General features: G+C 38.0%; 1 protein-coding gene across 3 annotated transcripts in view; it reads left to right on the forward strand.

Moving 5' to 3' along the window:
* The first annotated feature begins 495 nt into the window (after positions 1 to 495).
* LOC114652703 (equilibrative nucleoside transporter 2-like) overlaps positions 496 to 21,542 on the forward strand; it is a 50,700-nt gene continuing 29,653 nt past the window's right edge. The window contains exon 1 of one of the 3 annotated variants that reach the window (XM_028803033.2): positions 496 to 564. The gene's annotated coding sequence lies outside the window, so the exon portion shown is untranslated. Of the gene's footprint in view, positions 565 to 7,761; positions 8,085 to 20,625; positions 20,828 to 21,542 lie in introns of those variants that run through there. The other 2 variants (XM_028803028.2, XM_028803041.2) reach the window with 2 other exon arrangements.

The raw sequence follows: 21,542 nt of genomic DNA on the forward strand, positions 1-21,542 counted from the left end.
TTTTGTGACCTAATTTCATATAATGAAAAATTGTAAATCTTGAAAAAGGACATTTACTGACAAATTTTCACGTAGAGGAGTCGATGTGCATATTTAAAATCACAAAGAATCAACAGAGCAGACACACTGAACAGGCAACTGCTAATAATTCAGAAAAGTACTCAGAATTTAGCATTTTTCAAAATTATACCTAATCCTTTAGCGAGTTCCAAAATGAAACAAAATGATCTCACAATCACCCACCCACAAAAAACCCCAAGCGGATGACGCACTTCACATACACAGTGCCCAGCTCCACACTACGATGCCATGAGATACCACTCATCAAGAATAACATTAACATCTAGAAATATTTCCTTGTCCCGATTAATATTTTAGCCCCAAAAAGTATTTAATACGCATAAATCCATGATCTGTCCTACTGTAGAAACCAGTAAGACACCTGCTCTCACTGCCGGGATGTGCCCTGCAGGAAGTGACAAAGCGCGCGAAATTCGTTTATTGTCATTCATTCCGTCATTTATTCTGATTCAGGACGGGAAGACTCCAGCCGAGCTCCTTCAGGTAAGTGTCTCCCGCGCACTCTATCAAATGAATTTGGGAAACGACGGATAATAATCGCTATTTATTTATCTCTCTTTAAAGTTTCTTTGCGAAACTGGGGAATGTGTTGTCCGGGTATATGCAATCCAACGTTACGTGAGGGTGCTCTGAAAGCCCCCGGTGTGTTCGCACGTGTTCCCCTCAAAAAGGCGGCAGGCGAAATCTGTTAGGCTGTCGCTTCTGGAGGACAGATACAAAGGATAGCCAGTTCTGAGGAGTATTGCTCTTAAAAGTGCATTCGAGATAAAAGAAAAAAAAATCGGACCTAGTTAAAAAATTATGCAGATGTGTTCTAAAAGTGTAATTCAAGATGTAACTTATTTTTAAAAAGTGGACATGTTCGCCGATTATTTAATGTTCAATTACGATCTATTTGTAGTGCTTAAGTCACAACAACAGTGAGTGTCCTTTTTGAGCGATTTGTAGTTTGCCACGAAAGGCGCTATATAACACAAGCTCTGAAAACGAAGTAATACAGACAGGACGGCTTTACTGTTTGACTAAACTTTATGTGCATGTATTTCTTTTCTAGCAGCAGGAACCTCGTTGAATTATAAATTAATATTTAATAAACACCAAGTAATATTGCCACCTTCCCGGTTCTTCATTTCGATTCGTATTTGGTGCTTTTTGGTGTGTCCTGCGCCTTTCGCACTTCACCCACGGTGTAGTTAGCCTGATTGTTAACTCTTATTAGTTACCCCGTTGTGCCAATAATGTCCAGTCCAGAGCTCTGCTCCTACCTCGTGTCCATTTCAGTCTGGATATGCTCAGCTCTCCTGTGATTCCATACTGGAAACGAACGGATCTTCATGGATGTTTCTTAGTTGTGTTACCCATATGCAATTGATTTCTGTTTAATGACTTACATGTGTCATTTGTATTAATAATGTCCATCATATTGAGATATGTTATTGATTATGTGAATTTCCCCTTGGGATTAATAAAGTATCTATCTATCTATTGTCTAATGCATCTGTAAAAAAAAAAAAAAACTACGGATTCGTACATTTTAATTAAGTTTTAAGGAAGAGCTTCTGAAACAAAAGAATACACTGTTGCGAACTGGCATTCCCTAATGTGGCATTTTCTTCTGTCAGGGTTACAGAAAACTGAATGGAATAAAAACCGCTTACTATTTAAAATCTATTACCATTAACTGAAGACGAGCTAAATAAAATAGTCATTTTTAACACATAATTTTGCGCGCTGCATTCTTTATAGGACAGGCGACAGTTTTCTTGTAAGTTCCCGCCACTCGATTGAATTAACAATGCGCGTTTATTTTTTTTTTTAATAGGGCCAACCCACCATGACGATAACGTCCTACGCGCTACTCCGACCTGGGGTGTGTGATTGCTTAATTTCCGACCTCACACTCGCGTAGCACCCGTGTAAAGCCTATTGTATCGCGAGGTGGTTGATAACAATAGCTCGTGGGCCCGGAAGTTGAGCTCATAGGTCAAGTGTCACCTGAGGGTGTTGTTTCCGCGCTCTTATTTTCAAACTGTGTTCTGGGTGGTACGCCAGCGCAGACTCGTCTTGTATGCACTTTACGTTAAACTGAAGATTCTGCAAGATAGTGAATAAAATAATAAAGCCGAACATTATCTTGCAACTTAAATCTACAACTTGCCTCAAGGAGCTGTACTGCTGATCCCGTGGCACAGTTTGTTCGTACCTCTGTGAAATATTGCTTAATGTCAAAGTATGATATTATACTCTAAACAAATTCTAAAACATGTTAGCATGTTGTTGCTTTATGTGTAGTCATCATGCATTTATTTTCTAACCTAGAGTCTTCCGGTCTCAGGGAGCTGGTGTTCAATTCACACGTGATGATTTACAGTACTTAATAAGAGTTCCCAAATTTTCCAAAAGCCATTGGAGAATTTGTAGTAGATAATGCTGATGTAAGTAAGTCGAGATCATTCAGCGTTTCAAATAATCCCTTATTGTTTGGTAATCTGAATGGGGCATACAGTGATTGCAGTGAGTCGCATGTTCCATTGCTCTAACAGGATGTTTGTATAAGGTACACAAATAGAAGAATGAGAGCAGTCAAAGGCTAGAGAATGAAATTCAGGTGTTTAGGAATGCTAAAATGCTGCAAATTGAGTTTCGCCCCCCCCCCCCCATGACCTTTATCAAGTTTGATAAATGGAGAGATGCAAAAAAAAAAGATGTATATGCTACTTCAATAAAGTACTGAAGAAAAACCACTTGTATGTGTTCTTCATGCATAACCAGTAGTTAATGCTTCAGTCCTGGATATTGTATTGTTGCAGAAGTGGGTTTTATCTCGGGAATGATATTGTTCAAGAGTCTTTTCTTGGGGTTGGGGAGCTGCTGTAGAAGTTAATCATTTGTGATGTAACATTAAAGAGACCAAATATGTTGTAAGGGCTGGAGGTGGCCTAGACAAATTTTAAGACCTGAATTGCCCTCCATTAATTCTGCACTTGATAGTTTCAAGTGGTTCTTATATTTTACTAATTTTGTGATTTAGATTGATTTGTAACTCTAAATTAGCCCTGTGTGAGTAGGTGTGGTGGTACGTGCAAAGACCGATTCCAACCTAGTGCCCAGTGCTGTGACTCCCTGTTATCCTGAACTCAATAGGTGGACTTTCTTTTTTTAGAAAACAATCCTATAATGCAAATATTTAAAGCATAGTCTTACATTTCTGGCATGCCGAGAATTCAGAAAGTAAAATGATTTAAGAAAGAATGTAAATAAAGATCTGTTAAGCTGGTTAAGTATTTTTAGTAGTTAGCATTTAATTAGATAGATAGATAGATAGATAGATAGATAGATAGATAGATAGATAGATAGATAGATAGATAGATAGATAGATAGATAGATACTTTATTAATCCCAAGGGGAAGTTCACATACTCCAGCAGCAGCATACTGATGCAAAAAAACAATATTAAATTAAAGAGTCATAAAAATGTAGATAAAAACAGACAATAACTTTGAATAATGTTAACGTTTACCCCCCCCCGGGTGGAATTGAAGAGTCGCATAGTGTGGGGGAGGAACGATCTCCTCAGTCTGTCAGTGGAGCAGGACGGTTACAGCAGTCTGTCACTGAAGCTGCTCTTCTGTCTGGAGATGATACTGTTCAGTGGATGCAGTGGATTCTCCATAATTGATAGGAGCCTGCTGAGCGCCCTTCGCTCTGCCACAGATATCAAACTGTTCAGCACCGTGCCTACAATAGAGCCTGCCTTCATCACCAGTTTGTCCAGGCGTGAGGCGTCTCTCTTCTTTATGCTGCCTCCCCAGCACACCACTGCGTAGAAGAAGGCTCTCATCACAACCGTCTGGTAGAACATCTGCAGCATCTTATTGCAGATGTTGAAGGATGCCAGCCTTCTAAGGAAGTATAGTCGGCTCTGTCCTCTCTTGCACAGAGAATCAGCATTGGCAGTTCAGCCCAATTTATCATGCAGCTGCACTCCCAGGTATTTATAGGTCTGTACCCTCTGCACACAGTCTTTATTTAATTATGCAATATGGTCATATTATAAAAAAATACAATTGCATTGCACACCTGTGTGCATTTATGTAATTTTTTTTTCTTCTAAATTTTAGATACAACTTTTTTGTCCTCAATAAATAAATAGATACATTCATATATAAATAATAAAGCAAATACACACTCACTAATTGCTGAAAAGAAAGAAAACATGGCTAAGGATAAAAAGAGCAGTCATAGTCGTAGCAGTGCATTATAATGGTGTATTGCCATTGGTACAAATGAGCCCCAGTAGCTTTTCCTGGCACACTTCTGCTGAATAATTTGTTACCATCCATCTATCCATTATCTAACCCTCTATATCCTAACTACAGGGTCACGGGGGGGTCTGCTGAATGCAATCCCAGCCAAGACAGGAACCAATTCTGGGCAGGGCGCCAACCAACCGCAGGGCACATACACACACTAGGGACAATTTAAGATCACCAATGCACCTAACCTGCATGTCTTTGGACTGTGGGAGGAAACCGGAGCGCCCGGAGGAAACCCACGCAGACACGGGGAGAACATGCAAACTCCACGCAGGGAGGACCCGGGAAGAGAACCCAGGTCTCCTAACTGCGAGGCAGCAGCGCTACCCACTGCGCCACAGTCCTATTGTGTCAGAGAGAGGATGTGAATTTGATGAATATATACAAGCCTGGTCTACAATAGAAATATAATCTTGCTGTACTTCTTCATATGCCCTTGTTAGGCCCCCGTGAATACAAATTATCATCAGTATATCAGTATACCTATTGTCTATCAATCAGTCAGAATATGGAACCAATGCTGGATGCACATCGAAAAAGAGAAGCTTTTATCTGTTGCTCCTCTACACAATTATCACCTTTTTTTTAAACCTTTCAAACCTACACAATATTTAATCTTTGGAAAATTTTTGGGTTTAAAACACGCTTGTGTTTTCCCTTTTCCCTTCTTTGTTTGTTTTTGTTTTTTGTTCCTAAGTATTTTTGCCCATGCTGTTGGCTCTCCTCTCGGGTGAGAGTTAATTCTGTTTTGTTAGGTTTTGGCTCTTTTTGTTCCTTGTTTCTTTTTTTAACTTTCTGATGTTTTTCTTCTTCTTCTTTTTTTCTACTTTGAATATGAAGTCATTTGTTGTATACGTCCAAGTTAATTGTATGCAATGTTTTTTTTTTTTTTACATTTTTTCAAATAAAATTAAAAAGAGAAAGAGAGAGAGGGAGGATGTGCAACATTGATCATAATGGTGCTAAGCTATGTTTTGTTTTCATTGTCTCCTTTGGTGCCGTCTCCAGCAGGTCAAGAGTGTGTCCCATAAAGGAGCTTGCCCTTTTAATTAGCTTATTGATTTGGTGGACCTCTCTTGAAGTGATGTTTCCAGTTCAGTGCACCACAGCATAGAAGATTGCACTGGCCATCACAGAGTTGTAGAATATGTGAAGGATGTCACTACCCACATTAAAGGAATGCAGTCTCCAAAGAGAAAAGGTGTCTGCTTTCTCCTTTCTTATGTTGTGTAGTTCCTATGTGTTACTAGGCCAACTGAGGCATTAATAGACAAGCATACAATTCTTTCAGTGATCATGACCTTAGTAAAATATATAGTGTGCTTAGAATTCCTATATGAAGTAATAGCAGTAAAACCTGCTTTTTTTTTCCTGTCGGACCTGCTTCAGGGTTTAGGTAACTGCTGCAACAATAGTTTTTTTTGAAGCAGAAATGTCAGATTTTGAATAGGATGTCAGTCCACTGTGGGGTTGTATACTCTTTCTCACACCAGGCTAATTTAGAGTTGTCAGTTAATTGAGTAAGCACTTGTTTTGTATGTGGGAGAAAAAAAACTCCTTGTATATGGAGAGAGTGTGCAGAACCATATAGACTTTGTTTTAATCCAGCGTGTGAACACATTACTCTTAACACAGAAACTCTATGTACAAACTCCACATAGACATCGATCAGACCACTACACTGCCATGCTGGCTTGCTCTCTTTCATTCTATTTAACAATGTATTTTTGTTAATCAAAAGCTCACATTCTGCTATTAATTGAACTATTTTTATTTGAACCAGGTATTCTTTTAAGACTTGCCAATTATTTTTTGTAGTTCAAAACACAGAAAAATAATGTACATGGTGTATGCTTCTGATGTCATACATATTGGAGTACCAATATAGAGTTTTTGTTTTTTTTTAATTTTTACACTTTTGGACTTTAAGTCACACATCCCAGCATGGTCAAGTACATATTCTTAAAGGTTTTGAGAAGCTGAACATAAAAATGCAGTTTCTAGAAGACCCCTCCACTTTTGAGCTTGAACAGGGTCTATTACCCTGTGTAGGTCTGTCCAGCTCACTATTAAATGGTGATCAGCTGGCAACTCGGCACTGCTCTTTACCCAAGTGTTCAGCATACAGTATATCCTCTGATAAGATGACATGTTGACCTTCAGCACAAGGTTTACAAATATCAGGTTCAGGTTTTTTTCTGGAACGTGGTTGTATCAAAACCCAGAATTTCCCTTTCTTAATTTGGAATAATCGGCAAAGATGCTGTCTTGCAGATTTTGCATTAAACTAATATAAAGAAGTGACATGCTATGATAGTGCATTTGATACCAGTGCTACCAGGAATAGAATTCAGATCTCACTTTTTCTTCCTGAGATGTCCATTTGTCTTGAGTTTGTGTGCTCTTTCTGCATTTATGTAGGGAGGGAACTTTAATTCCTTCCTCATTCAAGTTGTTACGCTGGACACTTTAAATTGTCATAATGTTAATGCATGGCGCTGTGTTCCCTGATTTGTTCAGAGGATTGATTTCTGACTTGTACATGTTAATGTCAAATTAGGTTATTTCACCATGCACCATGTCAATTTTAAAACCACTTATCCAGTTCAGGGTTGTGTGGTGCCAATGTGTAACCCAGTATTCATGGGTCAAGGTATGTTTTGGTGCATAATAGACCTGTAGACCATTACAACACATCCTCACAAACAAAACATTGGAATAAAGATGTATGAGACTTAAAATTATAAAGAATATTAAGGTGTTAGAAGACTGTAGTGTCCATCCATTTCAGTGCAGTATTATATATATATGTTGTAGTGAGGTTCAGAGTGATCAGATGGTAAACGGCTTCTTTTTCCTGTGTGTTTTAGCTCACCTAAAACCATGGTTTGCCTGGTCCTCTCTGGCCTTGACCAAACGCGTAATTCTATTCTAGGACGTTATACTGGCAGAGCACCTTCGCTAACCACTGCGCCACCTTGCCGCTGTCTTTGTCTATGTGATGCCCTTCGTGATATGGAGTATTGTTAAGATTTAAATACTCAATAAAAAGAACAAATACTTGACGTGTCAACGACATTTTATTAGTCTGTTCCCGCTCGCATTGCAGCTCTGAAACTAGAAGCTACGCTCGTGCCTGTGCACTCCATGCGATTGTTTCCATATCCAAGTAATAAAGCTGGAGTAAACACAGCAACGACAGGAAGCAGATATCGTTTAGGCAGTTTTGTGAACGCTGAAATAAAACCGTTAATTTCCTTTTGTTTCCTTTTATTTTTTTTCTTTTTTGATGGTGGTGACGATTAGTGGGTTTGTTTGTTTAAAACCCTCAGAAAATGTTCAAAATGAACTCGCAGCACTTGAATTACGTAGCTAGTTCACATAGAGTCTGCCGTATTACAGTGTAGGCAGGACATGTGCAATCCGTTTGTGTGGGAGGAACTGTGACTAAGGTTTTCTTTTCCATCTAAACTACGACTGCCTGTCATTTGACAAGGAGAAAGCAAGGTAAGCGCAAGTGCACGTGGTGCGTACTATTTCAAGTACAGTAGGCCTTTGAAGAGAATTCATCAGATCGGCAGAATTGGAGGAGGCCCGAGCCGCATCTGACTGCAGTGGATTGTCTGTTCACACAGGATGCCTGAAGGAACGAGTTACAATGTCGGTCTAGGCGTTTTCCCAGTAGAGGTGATTATCATTTATCTGATGATACAATAATAAATGTGTGTGTTTTAACATGTTTGGTATTGTTCCTTAGCGCGGTGTACGTAGTCTTTACAAACACGTGGTTCGCGTATCAGTTCATTGAGTATCTTTGCAGCCGACCACGTGTAATTTACAGGATATTGTTCTATGTGATGTTTATGTGGTTTAATTGCTGTCAGCGTCGCTAAATAAGATTTATACCTGATTAACCAAATACTGTGTCGCTGTGTGTCGGACCTTTTTTACCGGCATTATGGGCGCCGAGAAATCGCGCAGCCCTGGATAGCCGGCCGGTCCATCGAGTCGCCAGGTCAGCTAAATTGAACAGTTTTTGTTGACAACGCAACTCACTCCTTTAAATTTATTACAAGCCCCGGTTACCTTGTGATTTGTCATGCCCTCTTATTTTCTATTCTTTGTTTTGGGGCAACACACCTTTATTAACAATGTTTTCATTCACTCGCCCTCCTACCATGACTTTCATTCTCATGTATGGAAATGGTTTTAAAGTTAAACAGGTTCACTTAAGTTGTATTTAAAACAGAATAAATCCAAGATTCAGGACATCATATTTATATAAAACAGCGGTCGAAAATAACTCAAGAACTGAAGTTAAGATTATTGAAACAAATTGTGCTTTTAATAAGTCAGTTTACAAATTTTGTATTGCTGTTATAATCTGAAAACATTTGCTAAGTAGAACCCAAAGATTCCTCCAATGTTGTTAAAAGTGTACGCAGTGCATCATTCCGTATATATCCATTTAGGTCAGTACTTACCGAGTCAGGAATGATGGGTTTGCATTGGATTGGGCACAGTCTAATTTGGATGGCCTCTTGTCCCCCTCCAGCTCCAAATGTTCACTTACAAAATGGATGTATCACTATTTACATATTAAATCATCTATAAAAGAAGGGATGATGTTCCCTTTTTTAAACAAAACATTTACAGTCTCAATCTGGTTTAATTCAAAAAGCAGTTGCAAATATTATATATTAGAACACTGACAGTTACAGAACTGGAGTATGTTTGTTGTATGCTTCTCATATGACTAAGTCATATCCTGGTCTCATATTTAATTATGCTAACACTGGACTGAGTGCAAGGTAATTTTATCAATACAATAATTATAATGTCTGCAGTTGGCAACTGAAAATAATGGTCTTTATATGGAGCTTTTGAGATAGTTTGTGAGATAGAGAAAAGATTAAAACGTCAGATCAGGACTTTCCTGGGTACTTAATTTTAGTTTATTACGTCTTTAAGTTGATGTTGAAATGGAGCAGAAATCAATGACGTGAAGCCAGCTTAAGGGTATATACACACACCTTAATAGTTGTTATGTTATAACAAAGGAACAGTTTGGATAGTGTTATCTATTTTCTGATATGCCTAACCAGTTTAGTTTAATGGGGGCTGGTCTCAAAGCTAAAATAAACCTGAATGTGGTGTCAGCCTGTCGCAGAGAATATGTCAATGGGGCCAAATTAGAATGCCAGTTAAAATATATATGAGTATGAGTGTATTACTTAGAATTCAACATGGAGTAATGTTGCTATATCTCAGTAAATATACACACAGTTTAAGGAGAAACAGTTTGATTGATTATGTAAGTATGTCTGTATAGGGTGGAGGATTTTTTTTCCCTTCCTTGTTTAAGAATACAGTGAATAATGCCTTTGTAGTATAATGTGAACCAACAATACAATATGTGTTCTCTTAGCTTGTTGTTAACAATTTTGGTATTGTGTTAAAAATAAGTAAATAATAAAAACTTAGTGAATATACATAGTTCACAAAACCTCTTCAAGTTCAAAATTTGGCATGACTTTTATTATAAAAATTTGCGTTGCTTAGGCTACATTGGCATTTTTAACTGTAATGAGAAGATTTTAAGGTAACTATATATTTGTAAACAAGGGTCTGAGTCAAGGTTAATATATTGTAATGTAATTCGGAAAATACATTAGAAACCAGTTAAAGGGTGTGTCAGTTTGAAATGACATGATAATTTCCAGTTAGGGAGCTTGTATTTCTTGGAGCTTGACTCACCTTGATGTGTCTTACTTGAGTTTGTTGTGTGTGTTGTATTGTTGGTTTTTTTTTTCTTGAGATACAAAAAGTGGATTTTTAGTAATAAAAATATAAACCCTGAGCACTAGCACATGTTGATCACGTTTACCTGATTCAGGGTTGTGGCAGAACAGGATAGCTGCTGCATAAGGATACTACTGAAGTGAAAACATTCATGTTTTGAGCAGCAGTGCTTACTGTCTGGTGTGTAAAAATTAGCAGTGTGACCTTGCTTTATCTGTTTGTTTTATATCAATATTGAACCCCTCCTAAAGATAAAATTATGAAGTACAAAACAAAGGCAGCTCTGCTGATAAACACTAACATTAGTCTATGAATTTCCCCTTGGGATTAATAAAGTATCTATCTATCTATCTATTGTTATTTTTACTCAAGGTTCTAGAAACACTATTGCAAGTAAAAAAAACATACATTTACAAATCTGATAGTTGTATTTACATTTTTACCAATTTAAATGGAAGTGTTTGTCATAGAACAGATTGATAGCAGTTTTGCTCCTTTACCTTACTAGCTAGTTAGAAATGTCTGTTATTATATTGCTAGTAATCTTTGAACAGTTGACACCTTTTATTTTATGTCATTCAATAAAAGTATGCTATTATGTTAGTTATATGAAATGATAAGGTATGTAAAGCGTTAATATTGCTGTATAAAGACCTGGCAAGATGTGATTTCATATCTTATGTGGTTTACAAAAGGTGGCATTTTTCATACATTGTAAAAAAAATATTAATGTGTGTCTATCAGAAATTGTTCACACAGTCTGTTTGGAAATAATTATCTGTATGTAGGCACAGAAAGCAGTCAGTGTTCATTTCTTTTCAAGTAATACCCATTCAAGGAAATCATATTCCGTATAATATACTATACCCCACATGATTTACAAATTGATTTCAAGACTATAAAAAAAGAAATCCGGTCAAGCAAATAGTTTATTACAGTTAAGAATGTATTCTAAATAATTGGATTAAAATTAAAACAATTACTCAATTATGTAACTTGTGTTTAGATCAGACACGCCGTACCTCCCAATTACACCTCTCTAAATGTTTCATTGGTTACCCACATGGGCGTTGAAGTCACCTATCAGAACTATAGGGCCCTAAGCTGGGTCCGTTTCCAGGATACCCTTCAGACAAAGTCAGAGTCCTCCCCTCCGCAACCTTTAGTCGCACAGAGGCAGCCCTCTCATTCTCCAAGACAAACTCCAATATGGCATCAACCTAGCAGGGGCTCAGTAAGAAGCCCACTCCTGCCTGATGCTTTTTCCCCCAAGCAACTCCAGGGTAAAAGTGAATCCAGTCTCTTTTTGAGATGTTTGGTTCCAGAACCAAGTGAGAGATTGGACAAGGGCCCAACTATATCTTACTCATGAACACAAACTCCTTCCTCAAACCCTGAGAGAGGTGACATTCCATGTCCCAAGTGTCATTTTATATGTCTGTGTTCTAATCCTCCAAGACTGTTGCCCAGGTTACATCAAACTCTGCCCCTATTCCTCCTGCAGATGGTGGGCCAATGGAAGTCAAAGCTTTTGATTTACCAGTTGATTTACGTCCCTACCCTCACCTATGGTTAGGAGCTTTGGGTAATGACTGAAAGAATAGCATTGCAGGTACAAGTGGCTGAAATGAACTTTCTCCACAGGGTGTCTGAGCTCTCCCTTAGAGACGGGTAGAGAAGCACAGACATCTGGAAGAGGCTTGCAGTAGAGCTACTAATTCTCCACATCTCGAGGAGGCAATTGAGGTACTGTCTCCCTGCAGAGTTTTTATGGGCTCGACCAGCTGGGAGGAGACCTCCACGGAAGACTCGGAGCCAGCTGGGAGAATTATATCTCCCAGATGGCCTGGGAGTGCCTTCACATGTCACAGTATTTTAAGTTGGCAAGTGTGGCTGGAGAAAAGGACATATGAGCTTCACTGTTAAGTCTGTTGCCTCTTCAACCTGCTCAGATAAGCAGTGGAAAAATTAATGAATAATTGAAGGTGGGATGTATAAGGTGTGTGGTGATTACTTTTTCAAGTTCTTTGAAAATAAAAATTTCAATTTGATCTATAGACTAGCAAATCCTTAATAATTACATTTTTTTTCCAACAAAGGTCTGATAACTAACACTTTTCGGACATCTTAGGAACTGCCAGTCAATAAACATCTGTTGATAATGTTAACAGTAGTTGCTTCTGGAACAGTCATTGAATTTTTCACTATTTTTGTTGAGACTGGGCCTAAATGTCAACAAGGAAACTTTTGTTTAATGCTAAGTACATGTACAGTATAAGTACATTAGTGTACTAATAAACACCATAAAGCAATGTGTCATCTCACATGTGAAATGAGACTCCACTGAGATTCTGCTAAGTGTTAAACCATTTTGAGTGTTGTTCTCTGGAACTTTAATACAAAACTCTACACAAATCCAGCATTTATTTATCCTTTTTACTCATTTGCTAAGTATACTTTTTACAAATCAGGTTTCTGTAAATAAGAATTTATCAATACTCTGTGACAGTACTACTACTACTTGTAGCCTGTTTTTAGAATAGATCATTAGCATGTGTGTTTCTTTTTAAGGCTTTGGATGTAATGAAGAACATTTCTTGTAATAATTGTTAAAACCATGTCATTGTTGAATGGTTATTTTTGCAATTTTCTTGCAAGTGCTACTTTGTTAATATCCATCCTTCCATTATCCAACCCGCTATATCCCAACCACAGGGTCGGGGGATCTGCTGGAGCCATTCCCAGCCAACACAGGGTGCAAGGCAGGAAACAAACCCCGGGCAGGGCGCCAGCCCACCGCAGGGCGCACACACACACACACACACACAACAAGCACACACTAGGGACAATTTAGGATCGCCTATGCACCTAACCTGCATGTCTTTGGACTGTGGGAGGAAACCCATGCAGACACGGGGAGAACATGCAAACTCCATGCAGGGAGGACCTGGGAAGCGCACCTACTTTGTTAATATATTTTTTAAAAATGATATGAGGAACTTCAAGCCAGAGCTCTGCAGGCATGTATGGTTTTGCGGTATTCTAGTATTTTACACACACACATACATATCAAATACTAGTGTGATTGACTATAAAATTGAAAACAACCTTAACAGACTTAACATTTAAATTACTGCATAGTGTGCCTTTTACTGTAAAACGTACCTTACATGTTTCTATGTTTACTGTATTGAAATGTGCTATAATAAAATGTACTATGCTGGGTAATCCAATTGCCACTTTACAAAATTCAAGAGCATTAATTAATTCTTGAAGAAACAAATGGGGGAAAAAACAGCATTTTGTACCTCTCTCCTCTGGATACAGCCAGTCAAAACTTGGTTGTTGTTTCAGCTGTCATGGGGATTTGGCTTTTAGATTATGGACAGCAGATGTGGTAAGACTGTCTTTTCCCCTCACGTGTCATTCAGTGTTTTGGTCAGAATTTGCTGTCATCGGTGAATTGATTTCCTTCCTCATGAACATACAGAGCACAAAAGAGGATTTTCTGTAATGATTTTTCTCTCAGTAATGCTGATTGCATCACAAGTAATTTATACGGTCTTTGGTTATTGTGAGTTCATTTGTTATTTGATCAGTGCATCTGTTAAGATGTTGCTTTTACTTCCATGAACATTTTTACTCTTTATAGGCTGGATTACTGAAAGCTTCATCATTATGCCTAAATACAGTACATTATGATTTTGTTCTTTTAAATGCACTTTTTTCTGTCTGATTCATATTACAATTTTTTTTTTTTTTTCTGTCTGATTCATATTACAATTTAATATAAATGTATGTTTTGGCATTTCTGGTGTGGTCATTTGATTACTTAGAAGGTGTTCCCTGTATAATATGTGCATTGTTCAGAGAGAGATGATCAAAATCCTTAAAAACTGAAACTGGAATTGTCTTAGATAACCTAATGATGCTCAATATGGAATAGAACAAACATTAATTAATAGTGTTACTAGCCAGGATAAATAAATATGTATTTGTTAATTGTGAAGATGGTAAAGTCCCTGCTTTGCTATTATGTATATTTCTCTGATTTTATGCTTTTTAAAAACAGTATTCTAAACTGGAAGCTCAAATATTACCTTAGGAGAAGGTGGGGAATAACATCAGTTAGTTAACATTAGTAACCTACAATTTCTTGTTTATTTTGGATAAATAGTACTTTATTGGTCCTAGAGGAGAAATCCCTGTGCTTCAACAGCAACACAGAACATAAAGTGCTTGTAGATCGCGTCCATTCAAAGTACAGCATCCCTGTGTTAATGTATGCGTTATAACTGACAACGGTAAAGACAGTTATGAGGAGAGAAGGTATTATACAATGTGATAGCTGTACGCAAAAAAGAGCTTCAGTAACGTATTTTTAGCACAACAGGATGAAATGAATTGTTAGCTAAATGTGCTCCTGGACACTGTTCTGGAGAGGATGGGAACTATACTGTAAGTAATAGTGGCCTATAATTTTGCCATCCTCCAGTTTTATTTCACAACCTCCAGTGAGTATAGGGTGCTGATCAGTATATTTCCCCACCCCTAGCAGACCCCATCCTGGAATAGCACACTGACCACTGTAGATTAGGAGAGCAATAACAGGTTGTCACACTCATTAAAATACCCGAGCCTCATAAAATTCATTAAGCAGTATGGTCTTTTGACAAAGGCATTGGATTTTAAATCCTAATAATGCAAATTCAATCCCAGCCTGTCACTCATCTGTGTGTCCCTTAGCAAGTCATTCAATATGCCTGTGCTACAACTGAAGAAAAGCCTTTGCATTATTTCAGGTGATTAATGCTTTTACACCAAACATGTACTGGGAGATAAGTTGTTTTGAGACATGGGATCAAACTCTTGAGTTAGATGGGTAGTTGAGAATTAAAGTCATTGTTTTCATGGATGCAGTGTTTATAAATTATGCACATGGCACGTTTTGATTTTTCCACCCTGTGTTGCTTCATCCGTGACTCTGTAGCAATGAATTTGTTTAGAAGCTCTTTGGCTGTTCATGACACAGATGTAATGCATAAATCATAATGGTCATCATACAAAATCAAACACAAGGATTCAATGGAAAAAGTGTAGCACAATTTCAAATATAGAAAAATAATTCCGCTCCATGTACTCCAGCAGCTCTCTTTCTCTCTCCAGTCAACATTGTTGTAGTACGTCTTGACGACAAACTTTGCCAAAAACCATTCACATTAAATTTCCCCTCTCCTGTTAGTTACAGCATAAGCAGTATGTTAGGTGTATATAATGTAAATGTCCCAAATACTGTGGACACTTATTGTGTTGAAACCTCACTAATATGATACATGCCTTGATTCTTTCAAAACTGATATGATTTGTTTAATCACAACTGTGGGGGACCATCTTGTTGTGTCATCCTCAAATGGAGAATGGTGCAAAAAATCCAATATTTATCAAAATGGCATTTTGTTAATTCAAAACAAATACGGACCTGGGGCCTCATTTATAAAGACTGCACACTCTCAAAATGAGGCTTGAAATGTATATGGAACTTCTCAGGCAAAATGTCATGAATTCTTAACGAAAACTTGTGTGTGTTTACGGAAACTCTGCCCCATGTGTACGTAACATTACAGAGGAACACACCAACTAAATGATGACTCGCACATATAATAATTCATATTACCAAGCCGTTATAACATGCATTGACGTAACTAACATGTCTCAAAAACAATCAATATGATGCACAGACTGTATTTTAATTCCCTGCTAAGTGGCCCAATGCTACATATTTGCACAGAATAACATTTTTGGTTTTTCGTCAGTTTAAATCAGCTACGTGTTGACCTGTCAGCCAGTTCCCTTAGAAGTGACAACAGTATCTTAGCCAAGCTTTACTTAATTGCCTGCTGTGCTGAAAGCCATTAACCGACCAGCAAGGCACTACATCCAGTTTTTATGTGGTGTGGGTGTACATACCACATAAAAAGGTAATTTTCAGCAGTGCCCAGTCCCCTTAACATAACTGCACTCATTTTGCAATAATGGCATCTAGCGAGAATGGAACTGTATTGTTACCTGTAAGCAATGAAATTCCATTAATGCACAAGTCATCTATGATGTGACTGGCAAATGTGATGTCTTAGCCGCCTTGCTTAACCTGAGATTTTGTTTATTTTGAGGTAAAGTAGCTCTGACAGATGCAAATTTTATTCCGGTTCACCTTCTAACTACAGACTCGGAGAGCCACTGTTAAGAAGAATCAATTAAATCCCACAGTGGGCTTATATCCACAGTCACAAACTCCTTCGCATGCCCTGGCACAAATCTGCCTAGAGTTCCCTCCTACGAACCAGGGGACCACTACTTCTGAGCCTAAATAAAGAGCTGTGGGACAAAGTGCCCTTATTGACTGTAGTACGGCCTTACCTCCATGACATACAGTTGGACCGCACCTGTTGCATACAGAGGTTTTATGCTACTAAACTGGCATCTCATCAGTTCCCAATGAGTTTTCTTTCACCTTGGTGCCCTCCTGGACCCTGCATAAAAAGTAGATTATGTCGCCAAATGGTTGTTTAGCCACTCTAGCACTTGGAAGAGCTCTGCATTTATTAGTGGTGTCCTGTTTTTAAGGCAGCCTGTCATGCAATCTGGGCTACCACAAAGGAAAGGTACATTTAGAATTTGTAATTCATTAAATATTTAGTGTGTGTGGGTCCCAGCAAATTGTTCACCAGATTCCATTTCTTTAATCAGAAAACACATTAGTTTCATTAGAAGCAATGTGTTTATTTCATGCAAGGAAGTAAAGATAAGGTTTTGTTGCCTTTTGTATGCAAGTAAAGAAGCTATTGAATGACTAAAATGCTCAGATGAAAACTATGTTCAGTTAGCAGGTTGTTGGTTATTTGTAAGTTTGTAGCTTTTCTGAATTGTCTGCTCTTAAGAACAAAAAATGCATTAATTCTTTTTTTGCCTATTTTACCATTGCATGCTTTTGGGGTGTGCAGGTCTGATGGAGATACCAGCTAGTCAAGGGGTACACCTAACACACACACATATACTGGCTCATTATAAGCTAGTTAAGATTTGCAAGTTTACGTCTAGGAGATGTAGGACAATATTTTGCTTTCAGGATATGAGAGAGAGTATCATCATGAAGTGAAAATGTCTCCACACAGACCTTGACATGGCCAAACATGAAATCCAGATCCTTGCAGTTGAAGGTTAACAGTGCTAACCACTGTGCCAATGTGCTACTAAATATTGTAGCAAGTAAGAAACAGTAAAGTGAAAATAAATTAAGAAAAATGAAAATGAAATGTCAACAAGTTAAACTAAGTGGACAGTATTAGAATTTTTTTAAATTTCTTGTATAGAAAAATGCATTTTTCTTCAGTGGTTTCTGATTAAACACACAGAGAGAGATCAAGCAAGCCGTGATTGAATGGTTCTGTGAAACCCAGAATTGTCTGAGTAGTAATTTGAGAATATAATTAATTGAGGAACCAAAATAGCAGAATAAGAAGCATTTATCTGGAAACAAAGTGTACATTAGAAACAATACTTTTCGTAAAAGTTGGCATAACGCTTATGCTTGTAGTCTACACCTAAATGTTTGAAAGTCTCCTTGAAATCTTCGTTTAACTCCCATTAATCTTGAAATCCAGGCACAGTTTACCTCAATATCTAGTACACCATGGCAACTTCATGATTCTCGGCAGTGATAAGCTCTAGTAAAGTAAATTTAAAAACCAAAGTCTTCTCGCCTTCATTTTTATAGTTCAGTTGACTCCTTCTGGAATTGTTGTTAATGTTCAGTGTTCTCCTTTTCAATGCAGTTGAAGCACAGTGATGAGAAAACTTGTGGAATTTAACCTAGACCTCCGGACGCGTAACAGTGTAGGACTAAGCATTTCATGACTGTACCACCCTGTGCACTGCATTTGCTGATTTTCTGGGAAATTTATGGTATCGGTTATTTTAAGTCAGAATAACAGTAAAGCAGTTTCATCATTTTTATAAATATCCTATAGATGAAAATGATTTGATTTACAGATAATTTTGCAAAGAACTTCTTGATCATTAGACTGCGACTAGTTTTTGTTTCCTGTATTTTAAAGCACATTTTTTCTTATACTGTTTTTAACATTAAACAGTTATTGATCATAATTGCACTCAAATCTTTTTATGGTTATTATGTTATTTATATTTATAACCTTATTACTGTGGCTGTTCATTACATGGCAACACTCCTTTCAAACGCTGGTTACAGTGCTTTTTAGTCAGTGGTCACTATATATATATATATATATATATATATATATATATATATATATATATATATATATATATATATATATATATATAAAGGTTGTTAAACCAATGCTAGTGTAGGAAGTGCTTCTGATGAGACCACCTAAATGAAGGCACCTAGTCATTGTCTTGTGACCAGTCTAAAAGTCACTGCACTGTGTAAATTTAGTTTTCTGTATTTTTAACAAGCTACATTCATCTACCTAAAAAAAGGAATAAAGCCTTTTAGAGAAGTGTGCACAAAATCTCGACATTTAGAGAAGTTCTGCTGGTCAAACTGACCTACAGCATACATTGAAGAAATATTTGAACTCCTCCTAGCTCCCATCTTTTAACACTGACTTTTAAAGGGTTACATTTCAGTGAAAGGGCGTTATTAAAAAATATACCACATTGGACTGGACTCGCGTTATAGTGACCTTATATTAGAACTATGTGTGGGGCCTTTTTTCCTTTACACGGTTTTATAACAAATTCGGTACAGTCTCCATAGTAAGCAATAAAAGTAATTTAAAATATGCCAAGAGAAGGTTTTTATTTTGGTGAAAACAACTGCGCTAAATGTTACAGCGGTGGGAACGAAGTGTTGAATAAAGGGCACAAAGTTTTTACCAGCTTACAGAATAGAATCACAGTTGACGTTGTTCTTCACTATTACTTAATGCCTGCAGGGCGCGCAAATTGTTGATCTGTGAAACACAAAAACATTCACAACAATCCGGAGATACCTGATTTGTATCCATTGAAGCTTAAAACTTTATCACGTCTGTCGCAGCTCGGCTTCTTCCTATCTGAATTTAACACTTCGCATTCCCTCAACGTGCTTCAATGCTGAGTTCACGTGCTGGGGGAGTTCTTCGAGTTCGTTCCTCGTTGTGGCGTCTTTTATTTCTGTTTTGCTGCATTCACATGTATTTCTAGTAGGATTTTTGGGAAAAACACAAAGAAAAAACTTCTAACGATAAACTTCATTTTTAAATGAATATAAATAGCATAACGAATGCGTTGCCCCCATACAATTCGACTGTTTATTATTGATTTGGTGAGAAACGGCAAAACAAGGAGAAGCAAATGTTTTGCCGGAGGTTTATTTAACATTGGCCGTTTCTCTCCAGCGATCCATTGGCCGTTTCTTCGTCCAGCGATCCAAATTTTGGGTTTCGTCAGGCAGGTTCTATCGAATGTTAACTCCAGTCAATGGGACTTTTTATCACCATGAAAGCATGATGATAAGTCAATGGCTTCTTACCACTAAAACACTGCTGACATTCTTGTATTTGTTTTATATATATCTATATATATGTCCTGCGGTGGGTTGGCACCCTGCCCAGGATTGGTTCCCTGCCTTGTGCCCTGTGTTGGCTGGGATTGGCTCCAGCAGACCCCCGTGACCCTGTGTTCGGATTCAGCGGGTTGGAAAATGGATGGATATATATATATATATATATATATATATATATATATATATAATGTGTGTGTGTATTTATTTGATGCAGGATAATTTCTGTGGTGCAGCGATGACTGAGTCTTTTTTTTTTTCGTTTGACTCCCTTATTTATCCCACATTTCCTGTGTGCGCTCGATGTCAAGTGAGTATATATGAAACAATCTGTTAAGCAAAATGTTATTATTTAAGTTCAAAAAAGTAAATCATTCACTCTGTAAATCATCCGCATGTTGGCAAAGATGTTTTAGGAAAGTACAACTGATGTGGTTGAGCATTCCTATACAGCAGTTTTGTATGCCGGTTTAATATTTCGTAGAGTCCAACTTATGGTGGCTGTAAGGCAGAAACCAATTCTAGATTTCGTGGCAATCAGACCGTTTCACGTGGTAGGCTTTACAGGTAGCTGCTTCCTTTCTTAGAGTTAGACAATGAATTGACCCTTTTAAGTTTCCAGATTTCGTTAACCGATGGCACTTTGGTCCTAATGTTAAGGTATCGATAAAATGCATGTATTGAAAGGCATTAGCTGCCAAGAAGAAAATGACGCCAATTTGGAACATTTCAATTTAACAGGCTTCTTTCTGTTGCAGTGCGGTATAAACCGGTCGCTTCTGTACCTAACCGTGGAACTAATAATTTAAGGTGTGTTGGTTCTAAGGAAGAATTACCCTAAAAAGGAGGGGCGTAAGACTGTATTTATTTAAGCCTGACTGGTTACTGAAAGGCGAGAGCTACATGTTTCCACCACAGGTCAGCCTGCATAGCGAGTGTGGGAGGGCGAGAGCTCGGGGCGCGCAAGTAAACAAAGATGCGACACGGTCCAGCTACACAGTGACCTAACTGATCGGACGGCCAGATACTATAAATCCATACGGTAAGTTAAACTTCCGTGGAGAATGCGCAGGTAAACAAAACATCTATTCCTTAGCCAGCGTCATCCTAAAAAAGAGTTGATACTAAATTGCGCCTCTCGACTCCTTTCTATTTGTTGTAATTACCCGCACAAATAAGCCCGAGCTTTCTTGCATTTCTCGGGTTTCTTTCTTGTCTAGTTTGTACATTTAATACTATACATTTTGGTGACTTTTTCTGTCGGACTGTTGGGGGGGGGGGGGGGGGGAAGAGAGCACGCACAGCGTCTTTGTGTCGCTGTGTATTTCCAGAGAACAGGATTCGAATCCTGCACGAGCATATCTCGAGTACATCTGGAACATATTCACAGCGACTGGATGTTTTCAATTCGTAATGCTCCAGTTTTCCTCCGCCGTCCCGAATACATACCGGTCAGGTTGAGTGGCGACTCTAAACTGGCCCAGTTTCGAGGGCGCTTGTCCAGCGAAGCGCTGACGCCGCTGGGGGTCGGTTCCTGCCGTTAGTCTTAATATTTACTGACGGGATGCCAATAATACAGTACCTATCTGCAGAATAAGACGGTTAGGAAATTGGTGATCATTTAAAGGGCTTATTGAATTTATTGCATTTTTTTGTTACAAGATATAGCTTCATTTCTATCCACAGTAAACAAAATTAAATGGAGAATTAGGGATCTTGCACATTAGTGAGTGTCCTATAAAGGTATTTCTGTCTAA

The sequence above is a fragment of the Erpetoichthys calabaricus genome, chromosome 1 (genome assembly GCF_900747795.2).
Source record: "Erpetoichthys calabaricus chromosome 1, fErpCal1.3, whole genome shotgun sequence".
Classification (NCBI taxonomy): Eukaryota; Metazoa; Chordata; class Cladistia; order Polypteriformes; family Polypteridae; genus Erpetoichthys; species Erpetoichthys calabaricus.